The sequence below is a fragment of the Alexandromys fortis genome, unplaced genomic scaffold (genome assembly GCF_014885135.2).
Source record: "Alexandromys fortis isolate MF-2015 unplaced genomic scaffold, M_Fortis_MF-2015_v1.1 scaffold_101, whole genome shotgun sequence".
Classification (NCBI taxonomy): Eukaryota; Metazoa; Chordata; class Mammalia; order Rodentia; family Cricetidae; genus Alexandromys; species Alexandromys fortis.
In genome coordinates this window covers 946,837-965,764 of record NW_026067983.1, presented here as the reverse complement: position 1 = coordinate 965,764, position 18,928 = coordinate 946,837, and the positions used below count along the sequence as shown (strand labels likewise).

At 41.2% G+C, this 18,928-nt stretch overlaps 1 non-coding gene across 1 annotated transcript; it reads right to left on the bottom strand.

Moving 5' to 3' along the window:
- Nucleotides 1-290: 290 nt before the first annotated feature.
- LOC126511541 (U6 spliceosomal RNA) lies at nucleotides 291-398 on the bottom strand. Its single transcript, XR_007594716.1, has one exon. It is a non-coding gene; the product is annotated as a U6 spliceosomal RNA (small nuclear RNA).
- Between the last annotated feature and the right edge of the window lie 18,530 nt (nucleotides 399-18,928).

Genomic DNA, 18,928 nt, shown 5'->3' with positions numbered 1-18,928 from the left:
TTCCTGAGAGAACACAAATATCAACATGACATCATTGCACATCTACCTGGATGTCTAAAATAAAAGCCAGTTGACTATGCCAAATGCTGGAGAAGACAGAGAAACTGCATCACTCAGATGTTGCTAGTGGCGGTATACAACAGCCCACCCACTGCAGAAAACATTTTGGTATTTTTTCTAAAAACCTGAACATACCACTCCCATGAAAGCAGAAATACTAAGCCTTGCATTTACACAAATAAATTATGCACAGGCATTTATGCCAGCATCATTCAGAACAGTTGCAGATTGGAAATGCCTGTGTTCCCACTAGGAGGGCATTCACACTTTGTGCAGGAGCCATACTAATCTTCTCTGTATCATCCCAATTTTAATGTATGTGCTGCCAGAATGGGCATGACATTCATACTTTGCAATCTTACTCATCAATAAAAACCAGCAAAGCACTGCCATATTCAACAGGCAATAAAACTACACTCTGTCATTCAATTTGTAGACTAGTCTTGATATAATAAGCATATCACCATAGAACCTTCATCTGGAGATGGATGGAGATAGAGACAGAGACCCACACTGGAGCACCGGACTGAGCTCTCAATGTCCCAATGAGGAGCAGAAGGAGGGAGAATATGAGCAAAGAAGTCAGGACCACAAGGGGTGCACCCACCCACGGAGACAGTGGGGCTGATCTATTGGGAGCTCACCAAGGCCAGCTGGACTGTGACTGAAAAAGCATGGGATAAAACTGGATTCTCTAAATATGGCGGACAATGAGGGCTGCCGAGAAGCCAAGGACAATGGCACTGGGTTTTGATCCTACTTCATGTTCTGGCTTTGTGGGAGCCTAGCCAGTTTGGATGTTCACCTTCCTAGACATGGACGGAGGGGGGAGGACTTTGGACTTTCCACAGGGCAGGGAACCCTGACTGCTCTTCAGACTGGAAAGGGAAGGGGAGAGGAGTGGGGGGAGGGGGAGAAGAGTGGGAGGAGGGGGAGGGAAAAGGGAGATGGGGAGGGAAATGGGAGGTGGGGAGGAGGCGGAAATTTTTTTTTCAATAAAAAAAAAAATTTCTACAATGGGAGAATGGTCCAGACGGTATTGTCAATGTGAGAGGAGGAAGAGAGGGGTGGTCATATAGGAACTGATAAAAGGCCACGAAAAGGGATCCTTGGAAGACATGTCTGTATATTGACTGTGCGGATGCCTTGATTGTGCCGATGGGTGGTAGATGCTGTCATTGAAGCAAGACAGATAAAACCCACAGCAGCTCTATTGCCTCTTACAAGCGAGTCCACATTTACATTAAGCTAAAACTTTCATTTCCAAATTCTACTTTTTCAAAACTACTGCATCTCATCATCTACTGGGGAGGGGCAACAGCGAGGGCATGCCGTGTGTGTGTGTGTGTGTGTGTGTGTGTGTGTGTGTGTGTGTGTGCATAGATCAGGAGAGTGGTTTTAGTGGGAGTCAGTTCTCACTTTGCCTTATGTGAGGTCTGGACTTTGAACGATGTCGTGAGGCTTGAAGCAAGTGTCCTTATCTGCTAAGCCATAGCTCTGACCTTCAAAAAAAAGATACAGTTCCCCTGATACAAATCGTATTAGAGCCTGTTCAGATCAATTTTGTTAAACCTATGAATGTTCACTGTCTCATACAAGGTGGTAAAACCCACACAGACTACAAAGCCCCCTGTGTCACTTCTGTTTATTCCGTGATCTACACAGAATCCAGAGCATGGCCTCTGACTAGTGTCACAAAGTAACACAATAGGACAGTGGTAGTCTCATTTCCTATAATAGCATGCCGGGGCCTGAGGTAAGTAGGCATCTAGGCATGGAAATACAGTAATAAAGGGTATACATATTCTCAAACAAACTTGAAGTTATTGTACTTCAGGACAGCCTATTAAACTGCACTCCACTGGGATCACATAGTTCTTACTGGTTTTAATTAGCTATGCCCATCTAGAAAGCCTTACTTCCACTTTTTGCTCACTTAAATTGGCCTAATCTCAATTTTAGTGTGTCAGAGTAGATAAAAATATATTGTTTGATCTTTGCTTTGTGACCACTAATAATAACTTTTTTTTAAGAAATCAATGTTCAGTGAAGTAGAGAATGGATTCTAGGAAAATAAAACTGAACTCAAGGCAGATCAAATCAAGTATTGTTCCCTAGCACCACCCTCACCCCATCTAGTGTGCTTTCTGTAAATCACAGCAATACAACCTTATATATTTGCTGCAGAATATTGCTTTAACTGTGGAGAGGTGTGCTGCATTGTGTAGGCTGCATGTGTCTAACTGTGTACAGGTGGGTTACATTTGCTTAAGTATGCAAAGATGTGTTGCTGTTTTACCTTGCCTGCCTAAGACACCTGATTGGTCTAATAAAAAGCCAGGCAGTAGATGGAGAGAAGGGGCTGATGGGAAGAAAGAATGAGTAGGTGGAGGACTCTAGGATCCAGAAAAGAGAGAGGAAGGGAGAAAGAGAGGAGCTAGCCAACTAGGTAGCTACCAGCCAACCAGACACAGAATAGGACATACAGAATGAAAAAAAAAAGGTGAAAACCCCAAGGCAGAACATAGATGAAGAGAAACATGTCAAAATAAGTTATAAGAGCTAGTAGGATAAGCATAAGATAAGACAAGCATTCATAACTTGAGGTAATAAGCCTCAGTATCATGATTTTGGGACTGGCAATCCAAAACAGTCAGCTGCACTTGCACCCAATGTGGAACACCAAAATGCTATTTTACCTTTAATACAGTGGCTACACTTTAAACAACTGGCAGCCCGCTACCCAGGGAATTCTGGAGGGGGAACTCTGAGGGACGGGATTCTGTTCTGCAGACAATGGCTCTGTTGCTGCCAAGAAAAGGTAGCTTTAACTATAAATCTCTATCATCCTAGTAAAACTTGAAATTAAAGCTAGGATGAAAACCTGCCAGCTCAGAGAGTTAGAGTAGCAACTGGCTAATATTCTCTCTTTGCTGGAATTCCTGGAAGCCTCTCTCCTTCCACACAGCTCCAATTAAAGAACCCACGCTAGGTTCCTCCCTACTTCCTGCCAGCTAGTTGATAGCCCCGCCTCTCTGAGCCCAGGTTAATTTTATTTAATTAACACAAACGCAACACATCTTTATGTAGTAAAACAAATGCAGTAAACAAATGTATCAATCTCTGCCTAGTTAAAGAAATAATATTCCACAGTGCGCGCATGCGTGTGTGTGTGTGTGTGTGTGTGTGTGTGTGTGTGTGTGTGTGTGAAAGTGGATCAAGGATTTCAACAAAAGGACTGATACCATGACTCTGATAGAAAAGAAAGTAAGAACATGCCTTAACTTACAGGCACAGAAAAGACTTTTTGATCAGGACCCAGTAGCACAAGCATTAAGAACAACAACTGACAAATGAAACAGGAAAAAATGCTCTTGTACAGGAAAGAACACCATAATTTGAGTGAAGATGAAGCCTAAAAGATGGAGTAAAAGCCCTTACTAACTATATATTTGCAGAGGTTTTATATCTGGGATGTATAAATAACTCAAAAAATTAAACACTAAGAAAACAAATAACTAAATGTTTGGGCCATGGAACTAAACAGCTATCGAATGAAGAAATACAATGTGTTTAGCAGCTGTTGGAGTTTTCTGGTGGAGTCTTTGGGGTCTTATATGTGTAGAATCATATCGTCTGCAAATAATACTTCGAATTCTTCCTTTCCTGTTTGTGTCTGCCTTGTCTTCTTTGCATGTCTAATTGCTCTAGTCAGAACGTCAAGCATGGAAGAGTTAACTGGAGTGGAGATAGAAGGGCAGGGTACAGGAAGGAGTTTAGGGACACATAATTAAGATCTTAGAAAATGCCCTATGGAAACCTACTATGATAGAAGCTTCAACACACACGCACACACACACACACACACACACACGCACACACATTGGTGTTACCCTACAATGGGGGAAACAATACCTCCCCAGACACCATAAGGTATCAAAAAGCCCATTGCTGAATATGGGTTAACTATTTTTTATTTGTCGGTCCATAATATCCCAAACACCCCCTCAAAATTAGAGGCTATTGACATTGCTCTCAGTTACCTCCTAGAACTTGGTGTTATGACACCATTGCTGAGCTTACCAAAGACTTGAGCCATTGAACGTGGAGAAATCAAGCTAATACCAACCTGGAAGCTTCATCCTGACCAACTTTCATATGCTGAAGGGTTCGATACATACTACCAGGGGAGAAGACATCAACAGTATCCCCTTGAAGGAAAACCTACATATTGCAATCATAACTAGTCTACAAATATACATCTACTGGTATAAGAGTGTCATCAGTTTTATGAGAATAACCAACCACTTCAGCTTGAATGTAAAGCCAAGATCCATCGGATGGAACCTAATACCCATAGGCCAAACATAGATCCATTATTCTGATAAAGGGACATAGTAATAAACTACTCCTTAAGTTTTTATCTGTTACTCCGAGATTAGTGTATCCTCTTCATCACAGAAGTAGATGGTGAATAATATAGGGACCTTTAACTGGACAGCCTGCAAAGACAGTTGAGAGTGTGTAATGCCCAGCTCTAAACTGAATATCTATAACATTACAGCCACATCCCTAAGACTCTATGATAATTCCAGAAGAGGGTGGAAAGATTTTGAGAACCAGAGGGAATGGAAGTCTACAGTGAAACATTATCTCCTAGATGTGGCAGCAATAACGTTGTACACATGAATTCACAGAAACTGGGGCTGCATGCACAGGACTTTCACAATATCAATCCAGTCCGGATCCCAGCGTGGATGGTGGAGGGACTCATGAAGTCCCTCTATTTAGCTAAGGATGAGAGAGCATCAGCTTTCTTCAGAAATGTGATCCCTGGAGGATACTGAAGCTAGCCGATCTCCATAGATGGCCCCACACTTATGTATATATACAGCCAGCACTAAATGGACTCAATCAGTAAAAGAGAAGGGGCCTACACGAAGTAGGGAGGAAGAGGAAGTAGAAGGGGTGGCAGGGGAGAAATTTCAGGAGAGGGAATATGGAGTAGATTCATGAATTTCCTGCTTTTTCTCTTTTGTTGTTTTTTACTTCAGGAGACTATGTTATATAGAAATAAAAATTCTTACAAAAGTTTATTGCAAACCTTTCACTGGGTGCATGTGTGTTAAACATTCAGGAAGTTTGTAGACTTAGCAATTTGAATTGAGATGAGAAAAGTTTTTATTCAACTTAGAGGATATTTATAAACTAAATTTACCATGTAGAGCAGCTGGTACATTTTTCTTCATGTATGCTTTCATGCAGAAAGTAGTCAAGTCGAGTTCTTCCGAAAACCAGAACACTTCCTGGAAGATGTAAAGCAGAGTTGACTCTGTGGAAATACTTACATGGATGGGTTGAAATCCCTGACTACCTCTTTGACAGAAATCCCTACTCCTTAAGCACCGGAATACATTTGTATCCCTTTAGTAGTTAACATTTGCATTAAATGAAGCTCATAGGCCCATTTTTTTCTGTCTTATTTTTATTCTATGGACTTGCAGAAAGACAGCATGGCATGGCAGTTACACACTAACCTCAGTAGTCTGTGCTGGGAGTTTCAGTGTGTCTTTGGCCATAGAAACACTTTCTCCCATGGTTAAACGTCCCTCAACTACTTTCAGTAGAGGGTTTTCTGTTCTTTCACACCAGGCATTTGACATATGCAGTTCTCATTGTTCTCATGACATGTGGTCCCAGAAACTTAGTCGTGAAGGTTGTGGACTTAAGTGCTGTGGTCTTTAGGCACCATTCTCTCACCCTGGCCTGTCACCATCTGGAGCTGCTCATGTCTTCAGATGAGCTTTGAACTTAGTTGGTCCAGCTTCCTGAACTAGGCATGCATAGTTCTGAATTAAGGATTGAACTAGAAGTTGCTGCCAAATGTCTCAAACCCCTGTACAGTTGACAACTGTCCTTTAAAGAGCTTGAAACAAGTTTATTAAAGGAAATGATATTTTAGGAAGTGGTTTATAGACTAGTAATTGGTTCAAGCTGGAAGGCCAATGAAGGCTATGAAGGGAAGAGTTTATCTTCTGAGTATGTGGAGATGGGGGTGTGTATGTACAGAGGTCAATGTCACTGTCTTCCTTGATCACCCTCCACCTTATTTTTTAAGATAATATCCCACACTGAATCTAGGAACCATCAACTCAGCTAGGCTAATTATTGACTGAGCCACCACCCCAGATCCTACACAGACTGAAATAATTTAAAGATACGTGTAGCTAAAAAAAAAGCTCTGGAGTCAGGTAGAATCATCATTCATGGGGCATCAAAGCATTTATCAAAGTGAACATTGATTAAGATGAAAACATGATACATTTGTTTAAAAGGATTTGACATCAATTAAAATACCTTCTGCCAAAGCTTCTAATACTCTATATAAGGTATGTTCATAGCTTTTAGCCTTGACATGCATAACATCGAAAAGGTAGGACTAAAAGGAGATATTTTTTTTTTAGTGTAAGTATTATAAGCTAATACTTGCAGAACTTTTAACAAAGAGCGAGATTGGGGTGATGTAAATGGCAGAAAATAAACTCTCCATATAAAGCATGAATCCATTTGGAACAGCTAAGTCAACCAAACTGTGTCAGTAACCTCAACTGTCCTCAATCATTTTGTCAGCCTCTTAGCTTTGATTTTTAACTTGGATATTTAAAGAATGAAGCAATTCATATGTTTTTCATTTTTTAATATCTTAAGTATTAAAATACAGATCAAACTAAGTATTCATGTGTCATGAGCCAGTTATTTTTGTTGCAAAAATCTCTTTTCTTATTTTTTTGGAAAAAATTAGACATACATATTCTAACAGTAAGGGTGCCATCTTATATCACCCATTCCTGGTCTCCTGGTCTTTCATGAGCACGACTATTCTCATGCCAGAATATGGTCCGAAGTTTATATTGGCACAATTAACAGACAACTTTCTGATTAACTAGTTACTAGTAATGACTGCCATAAATCTTGACAAAAATAATACCAACAATTTATATTTAGCTCTGCATGTGAAAAAATAGTATATTTCATTATGACTACTTTGAGAGACTTTGAACTCATGAATTATGTCTCTTACAATTTTTTTTTAGGAAGTGGTCTCCTGCGTCCATGCATTGAAGGCTACTTCCTGCTTTCTCCAAATGGATTAAAGACCTCAATATAAATCTGACCACACTGAACCTGAGAGAAGAGAAAGTCCATGGGCACAGGAGATCTCTTCCTAAATATAACACCAGTAGCATAGATACTGAGAGAAACAATAAATAAATGGAACCTCGTGAAACTGAGAAACTTCTGTAAAGCAAAGGACATAATCAATAAGACAAAAAGGCAGTGAGGAAAGATCTTCACCGACCCCACATCAAACAGAAGACTGATATCCAAAATATATGAAGAACTCAAGAAATTAGACATGAAAATACCAAATAATCCAATTTAAAAACTGGGAGTACAGAGATAGGCAGAAAATTCTCAACAGAAGAATCTCAAAATGGCTGAAAGACACTTAAGGAAATATTCAACATCCTTAGCTATCAAGGAAATGTAAGTCAAAATGCCTTTGCGATACCATCTTACACTTGTCAGAATGGCTAAGATTAAAAAAAAAACTAATAACCAATGGTTATGCTAGAAAGGATGCAGAGAAAGGGGAACAGTCCTCCATTGCTGGTGGGAATGCAAACTCTACAACCACTCTGGAAATTAGCATGGCAGTTTTTCAGAAAACTGAGAATCAACCTAACTCAGGACCCAATAATACCACTTTGGGCATATACCCAAAGGATTTTCAATCATACTATATGGACATTTGTTCATCTATATTTATATATTTACTTATATATTTATAGCAGTGTTATAATAGCCAGAGCCTGGAAACAACCTAGATGCCCCTCAATCGAAGAATAAATAAAGGAAATGTGGTACTTTTACACAGTGGAGTACTACTCAGCGATAAAAAAAAAAAAAACAATGACATCCTAAATTTGCATGCAAATGGGTGGAACTAGAAAAAAAAATCATCTTGATTGAGTTAACCCAGAAACATGAGCATGGTGGTTGGATACTAGCTGTAAGCAAAGGATAATGAGCCTATAGTCCACAACCCCAGAGAAGCTAAGTAACAAAGAAAACCCTAAGACAAACATCTATAGATCCCCCTGGGAAGGTGAAAGAGACAAGATCTCCTGAGAAAATAGGAAGTAAGGCAGTGGAAGGAGAATGGAGGGTAGAAGGGGAAGAGGAGAGGAGAGGGGGAGGGGAGGGGAATATGAAGGAACTGAATAGTTGAGATGGGGGAAGGACAGAGATGGAGGGCAAGGAAAGAGATATCTTGATTGAGGGAGCCATTATGGGACAAGCAAGAAACATGACACTAGAGAAATTCCCAGGAATCCACAAAGATGACCCCAGCTAAGACCCAAGCAATAGTGGAAAGAGTGCCTGAACTGGCCTTGCCCTGTAGTCAGATTGATGAATATCTTAAGTGTCAATATAGAACCTTCATCCAGCAACTAATGGAGACAGAGGCAGAGAACCACAGCAGAGCACTGGTCTGAGCTCCCAAAGTCCTGTTGAAGAGTGGGAGGAATGAGAATATGAGCAAAGAGGTCAAGACCATGATGGGGATTCCCACTGAAACAGCTTACCTTAGCTAGTGGGAGTTCATCAACTCTGGCTATACAGAGAACGAACCAGCATAGGACAAAACTAAGCCCTCAGAATATGAGTGAGAGTTGTATAGCTGGGGATTTATTCCTACTGCTTGTTCTGGCTTTTTGGAACACATTCTCTTTGCAGGGATACTTTGCTCAACCTAGATACAGTAGGGAGGACCCTGATCCTTCTTCAAAGCAATGTGCCTTACCTTCTCTGAGGAGTTGAGGGGAGGTGAGAGGCAGGAGGTGAAGGGAACAGGAGGAGGGGGAAGTGGGAACTGGGATTGATGTGTAAAATATAAAAGATAGTATTTTTAAATAAAATTAAAAAAAATCTTTTTAAAAAAGTATTTCCAGTTTCGTCAAATACATGAAGTGCTACCATATGCTTCCACCAACCAAAGGAAAAAAAAAAGAATATAAACACCCAATGCCACAATGCTTTGTTTCTGTGAGTATACAATGTTTCTTCTAATACAAGCTTTTATTTCACCACCATAATGGTAGCCCACACCTTTAATCCCAGCACTCAGGAGGCAGAGGCAGGTGGATCTCTGTGAGTTTGAGGTCAGCCTGGTCTAAAAGAGCTAGTTCCAGGACAGGATCTATCCAAAGCTACAGAAAAAACTTGTCCGTCACCCCCCCACAAAAAAAGCTCTTGTTTCTGTAGGTATACAATGTTTCTTCTAACACAAGCTCTTGTTTCTGTAGGTATACAATGTTTCTTCTAACACAAGCTCTTGTTTCTGTAGGTATACAATGTTTCTTCTAACACAAGCTCTTGTTTCTGTAGGTATACAATGTTTCTTCTAACACAAGCTCTTGTTTCTGTAGGTATACAATGTTTCTTCTAACACAAGCTCTTGTTTCTGTAGGTATACAATGTTTCTTCTAACACAATACTTTGTTTCTGTAGGTATACAATGTTTCTTCTAACACAACACTTTGTTTCTGTAGGTATACAATGTTTCTTCTAACACAATACTTTGTTTCTGTAGGTATACAATGTTTCTTCTAACACAGGCTCTTTCCCATGCTTTCCATATCAACTTGTCTTGCTCTTTAGTTGACTTATCCCCATTGGTAGTGGCTTATAGATCATTTTCTCCCTCAAAAGATGTCTCCATGGTCCTAGTTTTTCTCGTGGAGTAAGAAGTCAAGAAGAAAGAGTGCATGCCAATACTAAAAGCCAGTGCTTTGGCTTTGCTGCCACCAGGAAGAGCTCCTGGAGCACTGTTGGCAAATTGCCCAAGACAAAAGACAAAAGATTTGCTGGGAAGGCACGCCTTTAATTCCAGCACTCGGGAGGCAGAGGCAGGCGGATCTCTGTGAGTTCGAGGCCAGCCTGGTCTAAAAGAGCTAGTGCCAGGACAGGCTCCAAAGCTACAGAGAAACCCTGTCTCGAAAAACAAAACAAAAACAAACAGAAAAAAGACAAACGGTTTATAAACCTATGAGGGAGACACATTTGTTATGGTTGGTTTGATGGTAGGTTTAAATTGTTTTCCCTAATAGCTTATGTCACTGGGGTGAGGGGACAACTAGCATTGACCCTGTTTTTCTTTTTAATGTCACAGTTCAAAGTACTACACTAAGAAACAGCACCAGAATGTCCCTCATAACTTTTAGTTGCAATAAGGGCATTTACATTAGTCTCAAATGTTCTTTACAAAACCAGTAGATTCATGCTACTGAATGAAATACAGTTACAGATAGCATTGAAATGTGTTCTTGGTACATACAACAGAAGGCATATTCTTCTTAAACAGTGCCTAGTGGGTTCAATTGAGGTTATCACTTCCAGAGCTGTTTTATAAGCTTAGTAAACTCCATGCCTGTCTCTTAATGACATATTCAATAAGGAAAATAAGATTATGCAAAACTGAACGATTAGTAAAAGTATCAAAGTAGTGACTTATTGGTAATAGATTTTGAAGATTGAATTTTTTCCCTCAAATAGGAAGTCGAGGCCTAACCCCTCACACCCATAAAAGGACAAGGAAACAGAATCTATGACTGTGACCAACACAAGGATGTGCTGCATGAGAGTGGTCCTAATTCGACATATTAGCTTCTCCCTAAGAGGAGGGGACATTTAGACAAAGATATGAAAATAGAAACCAAATTAAAGAGGATAATGATTGGGCTATGTTGTCATAATCCAGCAATACTCAGGGTACCAATTGTGATGGAAATGACAAGGAAGGATCCTCCCCAGAGATTGGAAAGGGACTATGGCATTTCTATGGGTTGGTTTTGGACTTCTAGTGTCTGGAACTGTGAGTTGATCAATTCTATTAAGCCACCCAGCTTGAGACTCAAAGAAACTCAAGAGCCAGTCTTGGCACCTACAAGTAAATTCTGGGGGTGCTTCATTGTCTTCTAAGTGCATGATGTTTGTAACAAAACTTTAATAAGTTTACTTCCAAAAGGAGTGAGTGCTGGGTTATGGTGGCCCACACCTTTAATCCCAGCATTCAGGAGGCAGAGGAGGGCGGATCTCTATGAGTTAGAGGCCAGTCTGGTCTACAAAGCTAGTTCTAGGACAGCTAAAGATATGTATCTATATATTAAAAATCACTGTTTTAAAATACAAAGGAGGAGGAAATGAGAGAGTGTGTTATATGATAAGGCGAAATCCAAATATTATTACATAGAAGATGCACTCAGTGGCAAAGCTGTGTTACATTGGTAAAGCCAATGTAACTAAGAGCCCTCCTTCAGAAACAGCCTTCCAGGGAAAACCACCTTGTCAAAGTTCTGTTATCCTTTATTCCCCTCACAGTAAGCAGCATATAGCCTTGAATATGAAGATAGTGGCATTTGTAAATGTTTGGTCAGTGTTTTCTAGCTATGGCTTTATAAGATCAACACGAATGATAAGTCCTCACAAGCAAACAATAACTTTGTGTTTACCTACTTGATCATTCATATTTCAGTACTCTACCATGGCATCTTGCTCCAAGTTGATGCCAAAAAGAAAACAGTGGGGGAAATGATGGACAGACATGAGGATGTGGCCAGTTAAGACATAACCTGTAACTGGAAACTAAGCAGAAACAAAAACACCACAACTCACAGGGATATTCAAATGTGTTATTTAACTAAAATTAAGAAGTAACTCTGTCAAATTGATATTTGTTCCATGCTTAATGGGCAGGAAATTGAGGTGCAGAAAATTTTAAGTGGGGGTCCCCAGCTTGTGACTATTGTTAAAAATGTAGGAACAATTCACAGCCCGAGTGTCTCTGCAAATGCTGCCCTGTCTCCTAGACTCTGTTTGCATCTTGGGGACATGATTGCAGAGCCTGGAGAAGACTCTAGACCTCACTGTAAACTGTTGGTGCCCAGGAATTATTCACTTTGTCTTTTGCTGTCAGTTTGTCCATTTCAAGTTGGGTAAAAATTATTCTGAAAACCCCTTTCTCATTTAAAAAATATGACAACCATGTGTTTATGTTTAATGCCAAAAATGGTCAAAAATACTTTCTACTTAAATCCAAGGAATTAGTTTGTAATTATACAGCTAAAATTTTAACCAGATGCAGACCAGAATGAATTATGTTAATTGACTCCCTTCCTCCTCTTAAAAATTACTGAACTTGTATGCTAATTTTATGAATACTTTTCTATATTTATATTATTCTGGACATTTTTAACACAATGCCAGTGTTTTGTCTATTACCATTAGCATCACCTTTTCCCATTTTCTCACATAAGATCCACATACCAAATGCTGGGTGCTGGAAGGGACCTCCGTGGCCACCAGTGAGCCACAGAATGAGTGTGAGAGGCGGGCAGGAGTGTCTTCTGACCTATGCTGGATGAGTTTCAGCCCTCTCCAAGGAATTGGGCTCCAAGAACAAAATATCCTGTATGGTAATCTGAGCCTTATAATTTCAATATTAGAGAGGGGGGACTCAGGATTTATGGTCACTAGCATCCCCAAGACTGTCCTAGTGTGAAATTAGTTCAAAACAGCCTAGTCAGAAATGCATATGCCAATGGCTAACTATAAAAGCGTGTGCTTGGCCAGACTGACTTCAACCACTTCCTTAGAGATAAATTAAAAAAAAAAAAAAACCATTTAGCTATTTTGTAATCAAGGCAATCTTCCATTATCAAAACCAGTCTATAGATGATGAAAGTCAGTCATGTGCTCTGCTAAACTACACATTTAAAAATAGTTGCCAGGTTTGTTAAGAAAAAAAAAATAGTTACCAGGGGCAAGGAGGATGACTGGGTGCTCAGAATGCATGGATGAGGACCAGCATTCCCAGCCCTAGAGCCCAAGTGAAAGCCACTGAGTGTAGAATGGCATTCTGTTTGAAACCCCAGCTCTAGAAAGAGAGATAGCGACAGGGCTCTAGAGAAAACTGCCGAAGTATAACCCAGAGTATGAGTCGAAGTATGACACAGAGTATGACCCGCAGTATGACCCGGAGTATGAGCCGAAGTATGACACAGAGTATGACCCAGAGTCAGACTTGGTACTGGTGAGCTCTGGGCTTGACTGGGAGATCCGGCTGCAATGAACAGGGTTGACCATGATCACGGAAAAAGCTGAACATAACATGGACATGCATCTACACACACAGGTGGGTCCACACGCATGGGAGAATACATATATATATATGTATATATATATACACACACACACATCGTGCACACACAAACTTTGAAAAAATGCTTAAGATGGCAAATCTCATGTGCTTCTTATTACAATAAAAACTTAGTTTTAGGTCACTGTCATGGTTTTGGGCAGAAGAATTATGTGCAGGAAAGGCGAATCTATGACCAGAATAAGATTTTACTCCAGCCAGGGCAAAGCATTGCTCATTCTATGGATGAAGTGGAGCAATGTAGTCAACCTGCCACCAGGTTGGTGACTGGTCACCCCAGGGAATGGTGCCGCATCTGGAGCTCAAGGTTGGTTCCTGCTGTTGTCAGATCTGGCACTCAGAAGCAGCTGTAGCCAGGTCAGCCTTGGTGAGCAGAAGTCTATGTTGCTGAGAACATGCATACACTCCATCTCTGTCACCAAGGCTACTTTGTTCATGGGCCCTCTGGGCAATGGCAGGAATGGCTGGGGAAAGAGGCTGATGGCCCACAGAGCAGATCATTCTATCTGCTTGATTGCTGGGCTCCTCCCTAGCTGAAGTCACCTTTTTATGAATATTTCCATGGGATACAAGTATCTTCACATCTTTTGCCCATTTGGAGAGGACTGTCCACATACTTCTTCCCCATATGTCTTTCTCACCAATTTTCTAATCATGCTCTTTCCAAGTCCCTGAACATCCAGAGAATCCATTGGCTATAGCCCACAGTGAACAATTGCACATCTGGTCATGGTCATTTCTCCTTCCAAACAGAATGTGATACCATGTGTACATTCTGAAATTCTGCCCACTCTGAAGATTTCCCTTCCCAGGTATTCTTCACAGCTGTCCTAGAAAGGGGTTGTAATGCTGCAGCCATCCACTTCTGTGTGGTGCTTGTGTAATATGCAGAACCATCAGTAAACGAGACACTAGTCTTCTCTTCCTCACTCAGCTGAACATAGGGAACACCTGAAGAGGCTCTAGGTGCATGCTTGGTAGCAGATAGCATTGCAACAGGAATAGAAGCTGTAGGCATTTGCACAGCTTCTTCAAGTAACTGTCTTGTACCTTCAGGACTTGCTCTGGGCTGATCGTGTGTGTGTGTGTGTGTGTGTGTGTGTGTGTGTGTGTGTGTGCTCCATTTGCTGATATATTGCTATTGTACATGTCCTTTCCACCAAGGCCCAACAGCAGGCCAAGAACTGTCTTTCAAAGGGACAATAGTTGTCTGCCAATCATAGTAGCAGAGCCTTGCCCCCAAATCCCAAAGGTATTCTCTGTGATTCACCAATAGAGACCTGCAAAGGCTGCAAAAATCATCCCTACTGACACCTCAAGAACCATCAGGGCTGCTGGATCATATATGGTCCAAGTGGCAGAGCAGCCAGCACAGCAGGCTGGACCTGTTGAAGAGCCTTCTTCTGTCCCAGGACTCACACAAAAGTAGTAGCTTTCCGAGTCACTTGGTTTATGGGCATGGAAACACACCAAGTGAAGGGTGTGCTGTCTCCAGAATCCAGACAGGCCCACTGAACACTGTGATTTTTCCTTGGTTGTACCCTACTTTAGGTATTGGTATCAAGGTCCTTCCTCGGGGGAATGGAGCATCCCTTCATAAATGGGTCTTGGAGTATGCGAACTGGATCAACCCTGGAAACTGATCTGTGGGCTGAGTTTCCCTCTTGTCACCATCCAATGTAGCTTTTCTAACATTATTTTGAGTATTTTGAGTAGTTTTTTCTGATTACACAAATCAAAAAAGAAAAAAATAGTAAGTTTCTTTTCTGTTTCATGCCTGGAAATACCTTGATTGATTACCCAGCCATCATAAAATTCACTTTGCCTGTGCTGACCATTACAGGTTAAACCATTATGGACATTGCTTTTTCTACGTTAGCAATTATAATCGTTGTGATCACCTTGACCTAGGCAATACAGTGCTGCCACTTGGACCCTGCTATCTCTGTACCTAATTAAACCCACTGCATTTAACTCATTCAGCTGAGCAGCAGCACCTCCAGCCCTAAGGTCTGGCACAAGGAAAAGGACAAGAACAAATCTCTGCAAATACACTGGTGCCCTCTCACCATTTTGCATCTTAGAAGATTCGTGAAGGACATGTCTTCTGGGCCTTCCCATTATGGAGAATAAGGTTTTACGTGGTATACGCACGCTAGCGTTGCAACGTCCCTGTGTCTTAAAATCCCTTCATCAACACTAAGCCAAGGAATATCAGGCATCTTTTTCAACTCCTTTTCAGTAGGCCATCTTTGGACAAATGCTTCAGACAACCATTCAAGCAAACTTTTGGCACCTTTTTAAACTCTGCAAGCTTCCATATTAAACAGAAAATCTCAACTCAGAGGGCCCATATTAATAAACTCAGCCCGATCCTTCTACGATTATCCCAAACTTCACTCCCAATCATACTGCCCAGACTTCTGCTTGAATGAATGAGCAAGCTCGCTACGCTGTTTAGTGCCATAGCACACCTCCTCATGGGCTTCACTTTCTACCTCCCCTTTAGTTTGGTCTCAAGTCTGGTGATACAGTTCTAGAGGCAGCTATTGGTAGCCCCTGAGGGATGTCAGTATTGTCTTGTCTGGTCTCGCCTTCATGCAAGATCACTGATGATTTAGCAGACAACAGGGATTCATCTCCTCACTCTAAAGTGAAAAAGTCAAACTTATTCAGATTTCAATAGCGTCCTCCCACACAACCCCATTCCAAGGTACAGAGTCCCAACCTTTACCAATTAAAGCCCTTACTAATTAACCACCAACACAAACTGGGGCTGTTTTAATTTTTGCTGTAAGTCAGCTGACCTTATGTTGGAGGCTTGAACTTGCTTTTCTGTAACCTGACCTCAGTGGCTGCTAGAGAAAAGATTCTCTTCCAGGACAAACTTTGAAACTTTCTAGACTGGTCACATACATCTAGAACCAGGCAGTTTCATCACTAAGTTCATTGTTGTCCTTCACTGTATTCCGAGGTTTGATAAGTTGGTTAGTTTTTATCACGGAGCTCATTCCTAGCCTTTATCAGTTTATCCAGAAATGCTAAGAGCAATCACCATCCATCATCATTTCCTTATTTTTCCATAAACTGTCAAAAGTTTTATTTACAGAATCACCGAATATGTTTCTACCCACGACTAGTAAATTAGAACAATCAAACACATTTGTCTCCCTAAGTTTGTACAATAGTTTAAAGCACAGAACACTTCCAGTTCCAGGAGAGGCTTCATCACATGTACTACATTGGAAAGCCTACTCCAAATATTTAAATGATTTAGCCGTCTGGTCTGTTGCTCTGCAACCAACTTTGGTCTTAGTCAAAGTTCATTGCTGTGAAGAGACCCTGTGACTGCAGCAACTCTTTTAAAGGAAAACATTTAACTGGGACTGGCTTACAGTTTCAGAGGTTTGGTCCGTTATTGTCATGATGGGTAGCCTGGCAGACATGGTGCTGGAGAGGTAACTGTGAGTGTTATAACCAGATCCACAGGCAGCAGGCAAAGAGAGAAACAAGGATTGGCTTGAGCATTTGAAACCCCAAAGGCCAGCCCCCAGAGACACACTTCCTCCAACAAGGCCACACCTTCTAATCCTTGCCAAGTAGAGTCATTCCCTAGTGAACAAACATTCAAATAATCTTACATCCCTACTCAAACTACTATATAGTGATGAGCTGTGGGCAGGCCTGCTTTTTGTCCCACCTGGCTCCCGCCCAGCTAGCTTTACACCTGAAATAATAACACACAAATTGTATTCACTTAAACACTGCCTGGCCCATTAGCTCTAGCCTCTTCATGGCTAACTCTCACATCTTGTTTAACCCATTTCTATTAATGTGTGTAGCACCATGAGGTGGTGGCTTACCGGGAAGATTCTAACCTACATCTATCTTGGGCTGGAGCTTCATGGCATCTGCCTCACTTCCCTTCTTCTCAGCATTCTGTTCTGTCTACTCCACCCACCTAATTTTCTGCCCTATTACAAGGCCAAGGCAGTCTCTTTATTAACCAATTAAAGTAACACATAGAGAGAAGGCCCACCTACATCATGTCCCCTTTTTCTGTTTAAACAAAAAAAAAAAGGCTTTCACTTTAACATAATAAAATTACATATAACAAAACAGTTATCAAGTAAGAATTACAGTTACAATATTTATATCTACTTTATCTTTTATCATAAGAAAAACTATAACTATATATTTATTCTTTAACTCTATCAAAGACTCCAGAAGGATATAATATTACCTAAGTAAACAAGAAATAAACAACTTCCAAACTCTAGAAATGACAGAGATGCCTCACTGCCTGGACAGTCACTCAAAGTTCTTTTGTACCATTGGGGCATCCATCTTCAGCCTACAGACCCATAGTTTCCAGCAGACATTTCCATGAAGCAGGAAATTTCAAAGACAGTTCAGTCACTTTCTTTTGTGTCCTGCAGAATGTCTCACAGACTCTTTCATGAGTCAGGAATCTCAAAGGATCATCTCACCTTTAGGCAAGTTCAGCAGTCCTCTCTCTGTGGGTTCTCTGTATCCAGTTTATGCAACAATCCAGGCAAGAGCAGTTTCTTTTCTTTGGGTTCTCCTTCTTATTTAGCTTCTCTAAGAACCCGAATCATAGGCTCAATGTCCTTTATTTATGGCTAGAAACCAAATATGAGTGAGTACATCCCATGTTCCTCTTTTTGGGTCTGGCTTACCTCACTCAGGATTGTGTTTTCTATTTCCATCCATTTGCCTGCAAACTTCAAGAAGTCCTTGTTTTTTACTGCTGAGTAGTACTCTAATATGTATATATTCCATACTTTCTTCATCCATTCTTTATCTGAAGGGTATCTAGGTTATTTCCAGGTTCTGGCTATTACAAACAATGCTATGAACATAGTAGAGCATATACTTTTGTTGTATGATAAGGCCTCTCTTGGGTATATTCCCAAGAGTGTTATTGCTGGGTCCATGGGTAGGTTGATCCCGAATTTCCTGAGGCATCCTCCTGAATATTAACCTTCATCAGGCGATGAAAGGAGACAGAGACAGAGACCCACATTGGAGCACCGGACTGAAATCTCAAGGTCCAAATCAGGAGCACAAGGAGAGAGAGCACGAGCGAGGAACTCAGGACCGCAAGGGGTACACCCACACACTGAGACAATGGGGATGTTCTATCCGGAACTCACCAAGGCCAGCTGGCCTGGGTCTGAAAAAGCCTGGGTTAAAACCGGTCTCGCTGAACATAGCGGACAATGAGGACTACTGAGACCTCAAGAACAATGGCAATGGGTTTTTGATCCTACTGCACCTATTGGTTTTGTGGGAGCCTAGGCAGTTTGGATGCTCACCTTACTAGACCTGGATGGAGGTGGGTGGTCCTTGGACTTCCCACAGGGCAGGGAACCCTGATTGCTCTTTGGGCTGACGAGGGAGGTGGACTTGGTTGGGGGAGGGGGAGAGAAAGGGGAGGCGGCAGTGGGGAAGAGACAGAAATCTTTAATTAATTAATTAATTAATTAAAAAAAAAAGAGAAGTTTCTTGCCCAAATTGCTAGCCAGCTCCATAAGCAGTCTAATTATTGCAATGCCAGGAGAG